General features: G+C 45.0%; 1 pseudogene across 1 annotated transcript; it reads right to left on the bottom strand.

Annotated features, from left to right (window-relative positions):
* Positions 1 to 838: 838 nt before the first annotated feature.
* Positions 839 to 6598, bottom strand: LOC110526930 (cyclic nucleotide-gated channel beta-1-like; annotated as a pseudogene). Its single transcript, XR_016496764.1, has 9 exons — positions 6461 to 6598; positions 3787 to 6264; positions 3515 to 3612; positions 3189 to 3281; positions 2911 to 3029; positions 2544 to 2676; positions 2084 to 2099; positions 1647 to 1830; positions 839 to 1445 (listed from the first exon to the last, which is right to left on the bottom strand). The product of XR_016496764.1 is annotated as a cyclic nucleotide-gated channel beta-1-like (transcript).
* Between the last annotated feature and the right edge of the window lie 3402 nt (positions 6599 to 10000).

The raw sequence follows: 10000 nt of genomic DNA, 5'->3' as shown, positions 1-10000 counted from the left end.
CTTCCTCTGGCTTTCTGCACCTCTTCCTGCTCATACACACTCATTTCCACATCTTACACACACACACACACACACACACACACACACACACACCTCGAAACTCAGTAACTCAGTAAAATCATTGAAACCCATTTGTGCTCCTGCTGTGTCAGACAGGAGGACACATGGCAACGACCCTGAATTAGTCAATCAGATATCGACCTGTGTGATGCATCACGCCGCCATGGAAACCAACACAGGACCACTCACTCTCAGAGTTCAGATAAGAAAATGTTTTTTTCCCATATTCCTCAGATAAGAGAAACAGATGTTTTCCCAACAATTAAATGCTAAGCATTCTTTTAGAGTGAAAGACTAGTGTTCACTCTTGTGGCACAGACTACAAAAGAAAATGGCCTCTCTTTTAAAAAGGAATGGCTAAAGAAATATAGAAACCAGCAACGTCTAGGTTTGGTTAAGGCCATATTGCCTCTGTCACAGGTCCTTGGGGAGAATGGCAGTACATAGAAGCAGGAAGCAGTAGCAGACCTGGAGCTAAGCCCCCTGGGTAATGGAGTTCTATAACCATAAAGGCTCCTTAGGTTTATGAAGCATCAATAAGGTTGCTACATACATTTTTGGACATATAAATTAATGATATGTACCCATTGATTCTTGAAGAATATAACTTAGAAATGTCTCATGAGTTTAGTTCAACTGTCGTACCATTTCACAACCCCAAATATAAGCTTGTTTTACTTCAATGTTTATCAGCAAAGTAAACGTAAACAAACGCTATATAGCCTCAAAAGAAGCATAACACTACATTTTGATATCATGGATGGTAATTTTATTGATAGTGGTCACATTTCTTCAGCCCCATCCCTCAGCTTTTTACCGAAACAGGGGCGGAAGTACACTTTCTTATTGTTTCAACTGCTAATTGCCACTTTAAGGTACTAAAACGTATTTAACACACACAACATCAGTGAGACGATGAGGGAGTGAGGGACAGAAGGGGTACACAGAATATCCCAGAATATTAAAGGATAACTCTGTAAAGGGAACTTTTCCGAGGGGGACATATGTCATGTTCACGTCTTGTTGGAAACTCCAAAATTTCCGACTTGCTTTTTTTTAACGATTTCGGTCTGAAATCTCAATGTCAATATATACCAAGAAGAGCATAGAAGAGTAGTGGTGGACCACAACATTTATTCCCCTTCTCTTTCTGTCTATTTCCTTTTCAGTCTCCTTCTCCATCTCCTCCTCTTCATCTCCAGGCTTCTGCTCGACAGACAGGAGCTCCTCGCTTTTGTGACGGCATGTCATGAGGATGAGCATCATGCTGTCGGTCGTCTCGGGAAACCGCATCTTCGTCATCCTCGACGCGAGGATGTGTAGGGGGGATGGGGGAGCGACGGTGCACCCATCGGGGAGGGAGGAGGTATGGGGAGTCCAGAGGACTGGGGGGAGAGGGGGTTGGGTGTGAGAGAGAGAGAACAAAGATTGATTTCAGACCCATTTTTAATCCACCCACAAAAAGAGAGAGCGAGAGAGAGAGAGAGTAAGAGGGAGGGTGTGAGAAGGGAGAGAAGGGACAGACACAGAGGTAGCTGTTTATGACACTAGGTGTGTGCATGTAAATGCATGCGTGTACTATTTACCTCAGTCTCAGTAGGTTTGTAGCCCTCTTTCAGCTTGGCAAAGGTGCCCTTAATGCCTGCCTGCTCTGTAACCACCAGGGCTGCTTTCAACAGCTTGGGGGTCTCTGGCCTGTCTGGGATCACCTCGGCAGTCTCCTTCGCCTCTGCCTTTTCCTCTGGCTTCTTATTCTTAGTCAGAATTTTCCTAGAATGGGAGAGAGGTAGGGAAAAGTTGTGGTCAGGTCAGTCAGACTGAAGTGAACCTTTTAGATATGGTCTCACTGTGCATATACACTGTGTACATTGATGTATTTTGTGGGCTTGAAACATTTAGGCACACACACACACACACACACACACACACGCCCTGTCCTCACTCATGAGGTAAATTGATGCCACGGATGAGTTAGAGTAGGTCATGAGACTGTCTGTTTATCCGGATCTGATTCCCTCTGAACTTCTGCCTGCCTCTCACTTAAACCAATAATACTTCATCAGGAGCTCAAACTCCTCTTAACCATTATCAAAGAGAGAGAGAGAGAATTACAGCAGAGAGGGAAAGAGATCGAGATAAAGAATGGATGAACAGATAGAGGGAGAGGGATACAGATGGATGAAGAGATGAAGCGGAGAGATAGAGGCTTGGTAAAGAGAGAGAAAGAGAGAGAGCGCACCTTTTGCCTCGCCATCACGTGAGCAATCACAAGATCGGTGTACAATATGTAGTGGGATATGTGTTGGCTGTGTGTAGGTTATCCATCCCCTCCACCCTTCCCTTCTCCAAGACTCATATCCCACAACCCAGCCTTTCCATTTGACCTCCCTCCTCGGGCCTTTTGGATGTGTCCTGGGTAAGAAGAGAGGGATAGGGGAAGTGGAAAAGGTAGGAAAGTTGGATTCGAGAGGTCACCCCATCACTTTGTTTCTGGGACTCGGGGTAGTGCACCAGGATGTCTGAGAGGTCCCTCTTATCCAGGATGAAGAGGTTAGCGAATCCGTGAGCCATCACACGTTGGCCGTGCGTCTGTTCCCCCCGCCCCCTGCCAACAAGCTGTCCAATCGGAGGACATATATGGGTTATACGCCAAACAAACACTAAACACATGCTTCATGCTTAGAGACATGCTAGAGGCAAGCTAGAGGCATAGCATGCACATTGTTTCACGCATGAGCGCTGAAACAGGTTCATTGGGATTGTGTACAATGTACAGCCCTTAGATATTCCAAAACATGATACTGTATATGAGGAAAAGATTTGGACCAGGGATTAAGGGGGAGCTCTCACCTGATTTCTCCAAACACAGGGCCGGCCCTGATTGTTACAAACACAGTTTTCAAATCAGGTCCTCCCACCACCTGAACCGCCCCCTGCTTGATGATATACATCTCCCTGCCGATCTCACCCTGCCCACACTGGACACACAGCACATTATAGCAGATCATAGCAAACACGCACAGGTGCAATTAGAGGTATCGTTTACAGAGGGAGAATGGACCATGTGCAAGTGATTTAGGCTAAGCTTGGGGTAAAGCTGTGATGAGAGGGTGAGGGCATCACTCCACAGGTCTACCTTTTTTACAGACAAAGTCCCCAGGCAGGTATACCACAGACTCGAGCCTCATCAACATGTCAAATATCATCTGTCTGTCACAGCCCTGGAATAGAGAGAGAGAGAGAGAGAAAGAGAGAGAGAGAAAGAGGGAAGGGGGGGGGCAGATATAGAGGCAGGGAATAGAGAGACATGAAAGAGGGAGTTTAGTACAATTGGAGAAATAAAAAAAACACGAGAGAGAGAGAAGAAAGAGTACAGTATGTATTATTGAAGATTTGACAAAGATGAGGACTGCAATGTCTGAGTGTCTGCATTAGACTCCTTCCCTCCCCTTACCGGGAACAGGGCCACTTTACTGACAATGTAGTAGTGAACATCCACAGCCATGTCCACCCTCATCTTATCTGGCAGCTGGATCAACAGCTCCTGCTCCTCTGTAGGGAGAGAGAGAGACAGAGAGAGAGGTATAAAGGTAAGTAGGGAGACAGATGGACAGAGAGAAGGAGAGAGATAAGGGGTGAGTGAGCAGCTAGGCCCATAACAGAAACAGCCTCTTTGTAACTTTTTCACATGCAGCACTTTCACAACATTTAGCCAACGTTCCTCACCCAGCATGCCCTGTATCTTCCAGGTGTAGTCGTGCCAGGTCTTCACTCGGTTCTGGACCTCTTTGGGGATGTGGTAGGAGGTCATGTACTTGATGGTGTTGTCCATGCAGGCCCGGTAGTACGGGTGGCAGCCCCCGCCACATCTCTCATCTGGTACAACAGCAGAACAACAGGCCTTATGTTCAGTAGGCATGAAACGGAAGAAAACGCTCAGAAACAAGAACATACTATCTGAGCCATCAAGAAACGCTTTTTTTTATTTTTAGTTGTAAAAAGTTTTGCTACAGCGTGCCTTAATGAACCTACTTGACCCATCATATCCATCTTTCCACCTGGCTACTCCTACCCCGGTCAACAGCACTGCACCCCCCACAGCAACTCGCCCAAGCCTTCCCCATTTCTCCTTCTCCCAAATCCGTTCAGCTGATGTTCTGAAAGAGCTGCAAAATCTGGACCCCTACAAATCAGCTAGACAATCTGGACCCTTTCTTTCTAAAATTATCTGCCGAAATTGTTGCCACCCCTAATACTAGCCTGTTCAACCTCTCTTTCATGTCGTCTGAGATTCCCAAAGATTGGAAAGCAGCTGCGGTCATCCCCCTCTTCAAAGGGGGGGACACTCTTGACCCAAACTGCTACAGACCTATATCTATCCTACCATGCCTTTCTAAGGTCTTCGAAAGCCAAGTCAACAAACAGATTACCGACCATTTCGAATCTCACCATACCTTCTCTGCTATGCAATCTGGTTTCAGAGCTGGTCATGGGTGCACCTCAGCCACGCTCAAGGTCCTAAACGATATCTTAACCGCCATCGATAAGAAACATTACTGTGCAGCCGTATTCATTGATCTGGCCAAGGCTTTCGACTCTGTCAATCACCACATCCTCATCGGCAGACTCGACAGCCTTGGTTTCTCAAATGATTGCCTCGGCTGGTTCACCAACTACTTCTCTGATAGAGTTCAGTGTGTCAAATCAGAGGGTCTGCTGTCCGGACCTCTGGCAGTCTCTATGGGGGTGCCACAGGGTTCAATTCTTGGACCGACTCTCTTCTCTGTATACATCAATGAGGTCGCTCTTGCTGCTGGTGAGTCTCTGATCCACCTCTACGCAGACGACACCATTCTGTATACTTCTGGCCCTTCTTTGGACACTGTGTTAACAACCCTCCAGGCAAGCTTCAATGCCATACAACTCTCCTTCCGTGGCCTCCAATTGCTCTTAAATAAAGTAAAACAAGTAAAACTAAATGCATGCTCTTCAACCGATCGCTACCTGCACCTGCCCGCCTGTCCAACATCACTACTCTGGACGGCTCTGACTTAGAATACGTGGACAACTACAAATACTTAGGTGTCTGGTTAGACTGTAAACTCTCCTTCCAGACCCATATCAAACATCTCCAATCCAAAGTTAAATCTAGAATTGGCTTCCTATTTCGCAACAAAGCATCCTTCACTCATGCTGCCAAACATACCCTTGTAAAACTGACCATCCTACCAATCCTCGACTTTGGCAATGTCATTTACAAAATAGCCTCCAATACCCTACTCAACAAATTGGATGCAGTCTATCACAGTGCAATCCGTTTTGTCACCAAAGCCCCATATACTACCCACCATTGCGACCTGTACGCTCTCGTTGGCTGGCCCTCGCTTCATACTCGTCGCCAAACCCACTGGCTCCATGTCATCTACAAGACCCTGCTAGGTAAAGTCCCCCCTTATCTCAGCTCGCTGGTCACCATGGCATCTCCCACCTGTAGCACACGCTCCAGCAGGTATATCTCTCTAGTCACCCCCAAAACCAATTCTTTCTTTGGCCGCCTCTCCTTCCAGTTCTCTGCTGCCAATGACTGGAATGAACTACAAAAATCTCTGAAACTGGAAACACTTATCTCCCTCACTAGCTTTAAGCACCAACTGTCAGAGCAGCTCATAGATTACTGCACATGTACATAGCCCACCTATAATTTAGCCCACACAACTACCTCTTTCCCTACTGTATTTAATTAATGTATTTATTTTGCTCCTTTGCACCCCATTATTTTTATTTCTACTTTGCACATTCTTCCATTGCAAATCTACCATTCCAGTGTTTTATTTGCTATATTGTATTTACTTTGCCACCATGGCCTTTTTTTGCCTTTACCTCCCTAATCTCACCTCATTTGCTCACATTGTATATAGACTTGTTTATACTGTATTATTGACTGTATGTTTGTTTTACTCCATATGTAACTCTGTGTCGTTGTATGTGTCGAACTGCTTTGCTTTATCTTGGCCAGGTCGCAATTGTAAATGAGAACTTGTTCTCAACTTGCCTACCTGGTTAAATAAAGGTGAAATAAAAAAAAGAAAAAAGAAAAATAATGATGGAGAAAGCAAAGACACCAACAAAGTAGTTGACGAGCTGGAATGTGATCTCGAACACGGTGGTGGGGTCCGGGAGACCAAGTAGTAACACCGGATATAACTGGGCACACAGACAGACAGAGGTACAGTATACACACAGATGTCAGACAAATACATGCACACACACATCTAGGATAAATACACATTTGAAAGGTGATAGCAGAAGAGGACTTAGAAAAAGCTGTTTTGTATTGTGGTAATGTGGTTGGTATGAGCTTTTTGGCTGTTTAGTGACTGTGTAGCGGTATTCTCCTCACCTGTTCCCTCTGCAGTCGTAGACCCACTTAGTGGACCCCAGCCCCTCATAGTCAGAACCCCAATAGAACAGACAGGCGTTGATGTGGAGAGAATACAACAGTTAGGAAGTGGTCAGGATCCCTCTGAGAGAGGGAGAGCTAGAGGAGGGGGAATGAGAAAAAGTTATTTGAGCTCAGTAAGGGCTACAGCACCCTCTGCTGGCTAAATATGCGTATTGTGTTTTGAGTGTGTTGGCTTAGTTTTCTCTGCTGAGTGTTTACGTGCTGAGCGAATGTCCTGTGTAGAGTATGTATGTGTGGTTGATGGTCAAAGTGTGTTCTGTGTGTCCCTCTCTGGTACCTGTAGATGTAGGCTTTCTTCATTACTGCTTCCAAACGGTCGTTGAACTCAAAGAAAGCCATGTACTGAAACAGAGAGAGAGACAACAGAGAGTCATCAATAATCAAACACTAATCACTAAGATCTAAGCACTACAAAGAATGTATGTGTATGTGTGTCTACCTTCAGTAGGAGGGGGAATCTGAGGAGGGAGTTAACTCCAGTAAAGAAGTAAAATATCTCCATGGGGAACATACTGATACAATCCATCTGAAAGACAAATAATTCTATAACAAACCAACACTCCTCACGTCCATCTTAGAAATACAGAGTTACTTATCTACTAGCCTAGTCAACAAGGAGAAACAGTGGAGCTTCAGCCTCACCTTGAATCGCTCTGTTTTCATGTAGTTGTCTCTCATGTCCTTTTTGTCACTCTGTAGGAAAATATAAGAAATTAGAACATCATTTAATTTTTTTCGGACTGTGTGTATGACTGTCTGTGTTGGCATACATTTTCTAGTAATACTTGCCATAGAGGGCCTGTTTGTGTGAGGGCCTGTTTGTGTATATGTGAATCTCAGTACATGCATGTGCATATGTGGTTGCCTACAGGATACACGAGTATCCAGATCCCCTTACCACAATATCTCCTCTGCGTACAAACTCCAGGCGGGGCTGAAAGACCAGGATGTCGTTGATGTAAATAAGGTCACAGGTGTAGTCCATTAACAGCCACCAGTAGATGTTGTCTGCAGTCTGGTAGGGGAAGGCCCGGCGCACAGGGATCAGCCACACGTTCCAGTTCCACGCCATCATCACAAAGAACAGCCACACCACGTAGACCAGGTCTACAGGGAGACAATAGGCACAAACAGAGCAGAGCAGAGTCAACTACAACGTGAATATAAAAACTCAGTGGGGGATAAAAGGCATATTATGATTTCATTACATTAGTATCAGGGCCGAAGATCAGGTTGGTAAAGATAGTTCATATTTTATTGTCAAGATCCAGTTGTGATATGAGACTGTAACAGGCGCACTCATTCGCCAGTTGGTCATGTCGGTAAAGTATTGTGTTGTATAGGAATGTATAATGGTACAGGGGTATATGGTAGTCAAATTGGTGAGGGATGCTATCCACTATTATATAGTTTGGGTCCTGGATACTGATTGGCTGAAAGCCGTGCTATATTAGATTGTATTCCACGGGTATGACAGCAAATAATTTGTTTACCGTTCTAATTATGTTTATAATTGCGAAAAGGCACCTCTTGGGTTTGTAGCATATGGCTAATATACCACGGCTAAGGGCTGTATGCAGGCAATCTGCGTTGCGTCGTGCCTAAGAACAGTCCTTAAACGTTGTATATTGGCAATACACCACACCCCCTAGTGCCTCATCGCTTAAATACAAAATGACTTGTTCACTGTATAATTACAGTGCTTTGCGAAAGTATTCACCGCCCTTGGCATTTTTCCTATTTTGTTTCCTTACAACCTGGAATTAAAATAGATTTTGTGGGGGTTTGTATAATTTGATTTACACAACTTTGAAGATGCAAAAATATTTTTTATTGTGAAACAAACAAGAAATAAGACAAAAAAACTGAAAACTTGAGCATGCAGAACTGTTCACCCCCCAAAAGTCAATACTTTGTAGAGACACCATTTGCAGCAATAACAGCTACAAGTCTCTTGGGGTATGTCTCTATAAGCTTGGCACATCTAGCCACTGGGATTTTTGCCCATTCTTCATGGCAAAACTCCCAGTCCCTGCCGGTGAAAAACATCTTCACACCACCATGCTTCACTGTGGGGATGTTGTTCTCGGGGTGATGAGAGGTGTTGGGTTTGTGCCAGACATAGTGCTTGCCTTGATGGCCAAAAAGCTCAATTTTAGTCTCATCTGATAAGAGTACCTTCTTCCATATGTTTGGGGAGTCTCCCACATGCCTTTTGGCGAACACCAAACATGTTTGTTATTTTTTTCTTTAAGCTATGGCTTTTTTTCTGGCCACTCTTCCATAAAGCCCAGCTCTGTGGAGTGTACGGCTTAATGTGGTCCTATGGACAGATACTCCAATCTCCTCTGTGGAGCTTTGCAGCTCCTTCAGGGTTATCTTTGGTCTCTTTGTTGCCTCTCTGATTAATGCCCTCCTTGCCTAGTCCGTGAGTTTTGGTGGGCGGCCCTCTCTTGGTAGGTTTGTTGTGGTGCCATATTCTTTATATTTTTTAATAATGGATTTAATGGTGCTCAGTAGGATGTTCACTGTTTCTGATATTTTTTATAACCCATCCCGGATCTGTACTTCTCCACAACTTTGTCCCTGACCTGTTCGGAGAGCTCCTTGGTCGTCATGGTGCCGCTTGCTTGGTGGTGCCCCTTGGTTAGTGGTGTTGCAGACGCTGGGGCCTTCCAGAACGTGTGTGTGAACGTGTGTGTGTATATATATATATATATATATATATATATATATATATATATATATATATATATATATATATATATATATATATATATATATATATATATATAGGCTCCCACGCTGAGGTCTGTCCAACGCTGGTCCGACCAAGCTGACTCCACACTCCAAGACTGCTTCCACCACGTGGACTGGGACATGTTTCGTATTGCGTCAGACAACAACATTGACGAATACGCTGATTCGGTGTGTGAGTTCATTAGAACGTGCGTTGAAGATGTCGTTCCCATAGCAACGATTAAAACATTCCCTAACCAGAAACCGTGGATTGATGGCAGCATTCGCGTGAAACTGAAAGCGCGAACCACTGCTTTTAATCAGGGCAAGGTGTCTGGTAACATGACCGAATACAAACAGTGCAGCTATTCCCTCCGCAAGGCTATCAAACAAGCTAAGCGTCAGTACAGAGACAAAGTAGAATCTCAATTCAACGGCTCAGAAACAATAGGCATGTGGCAGGGTCTACAGTCAATCACGGACTACAGAAAGAAATCCAGCCCTGTCACGGACCAGGATGTCCTGCTCCCAGGCAGACTAAATAACTTTTTTGCCCGCTTTGAGGACAATACAGTGCCACTGACACGGCCTGCAACGAAAACATGCGGTCTCTCCTTCACTGCAGCCGAGGTGAGTAAGACATTTAAACGTGTTAACCCTCGCAAGGCTGCAGGCCCAGACGGCATCCCCAGCCGCGCCCTCAGAGCATGCGCAGACCAGCTGGCCGGTGTGTTTACG

The sequence above is a fragment of the Oncorhynchus mykiss genome, chromosome 6, assembly GCF_057628025.1.
Source record: "Oncorhynchus mykiss isolate SJ-2025 chromosome 6, ASM5762802v1, whole genome shotgun sequence".
Taxonomy (NCBI): domain Eukaryota; kingdom Metazoa; phylum Chordata; class Actinopteri; order Salmoniformes; family Salmonidae; genus Oncorhynchus; species Oncorhynchus mykiss.
Note: the sequence above shows the minus strand (reverse complement) of the source record. Positions and strands in the feature narration are given on the sequence as shown.